Consider the following 1,771-nt stretch of genomic DNA (forward strand, 5'->3'; position numbering starts at 1 on the left):
ATAAAGGCAAGCAAGTTTTCTGGAGAAATAGAGAATGTCTCGAAGTCTTTACCAGTAAACTCAAAGTCAGACGGCCACCCAAAGAGATGGTCTACATAACCTATCTTGTAGAAATCAGCTTGACTCTAAGTAAGCGAAGCCTCAAACCTAGCTTTCTCACCCTTCAACTACTCATTCTCCTCGAGTAGACAAGCACGAACCTGCTGCAGCTCCTCTACTTCTTTCTTCAAACTATCGTTGATCTTCAAAGCACTTTGGAGTTTTAACACTTGTGGCTCAAGCCTATCAACAACCTTCTTGAAGTGGATCACTTGGTTGTAAGCAGCAGAATGGAGCTTAGAGACGGCATGCTCAAGGTCTTGAATCTGAGGTATGTAACACCCGATCTCGTTCTCTGCACTTTCATACTGTACTTGGATCGCGTCAAGCCTAGTCTTCAAATCCATAATCTTTTGGCGAGTGGTCTCCAGCTGCAGATAAGTGGGGGCAGATATATTAGACCCCTTTAAAGCAGCAAGCTTAGATTCCAACTTCTTGACTTTCTCGGCCAATAAGTAGCTTCGGCTGCCACAATTTTTGCCACCTCCTTGGTAACCTTAGTATCTTTTTTATCAAGGAACATAGACTCGGCTACCAGAATCAATGTTTTCTACATCATGGCCGGTAGAGCAGTCTTCCTATACTCGGTCATATGCTTCGCGAATGAACTTGGGCCAACAACCCCTTTGACTCTATCAAAAAAATTGGCACACGCATCTATGTCCTCTAGTATATTTGGTCTAAAAACGCACAAATCTCAGTAGTTTCCCCGGAAATAGACTTGGTGGATTTCTCACAACTACCTACACAAGCAATCCTTTTTTTCTGAGCAGACGAGTCGGTCTCAGCAGCAGAGGGAACATGTTTTGGCGCCATTTTAGTAGGCAAAGGCACATTGTCACTCTTTATAGTAGCAAACCTCTCCAAAGGTGAACTAGACTAAGCCCAGATGGACATTTTGGCATAAATTTTGCCATTAAAGGCACGGAGGAACTTCTACGTTGAGCAATCATATCAGCAATCAAACTAGCCACCTTTGGAACAGCAGGCATCACCGATACAGATCTAGCAGGCTTATCATTCTCACCCTTAGGAGAAGTCAAGTCAATCATAAGCTTATAAACAGCCAGCAAACCCTCGCGAGAAGTGGAAGAAGTCTTTGGCTTTTTCTCAGCTAGCGTATCTTGAACAGACAAGAAAGGTCTATTTTTCCCACCTTCACTTATAGCGAGCTCCACGATGACAATTGGATGAGCTAATGCCTCTGCCTTGATCCACTTTATCTCATCTCTTAAGGGTAGCCCACCTTGATCCCCACGAAGATAACTAAGCAGCCAACACTCACGGTACTTGGAAAGGATACCTAGAGCGACATGCACTTTCTTCATGTCCGGAGAAGTCTTAGGAGTTGAGCCAAACTACAAAGAAATCGAAAGATTAAGCAGCCTACTTATCGGATATAAAGATCGTTAGAACACACAGTTTGGGGGAAGAATCTGACTCCCATTCTCCACTTATCTCCAAAGTCTCCTTGGCCCAGTCATGATCTCCCTTGCTCAAATGATCAAAGAGTCACGAGACCGCAGCTACCCAATTCCCTTAATGTGGCCTATGTCAAAGAAGTACCAAAATTTGTTGACAGTTAGATCTAAGTCAAAGAATTGGCTTAGATTGAGGAATCCTACCATCACACGGACCGCATTCAGAGAACATTGAGCAGTGGCACACTTCA

Source organism: Malus domestica, chromosome 03 (assembly GCF_042453785.1).
Source record: "Malus domestica chromosome 03, GDT2T_hap1".
In the NCBI taxonomy this organism is placed as follows: Eukaryota; Viridiplantae; Streptophyta; class Magnoliopsida; order Rosales; family Rosaceae; genus Malus; species Malus domestica.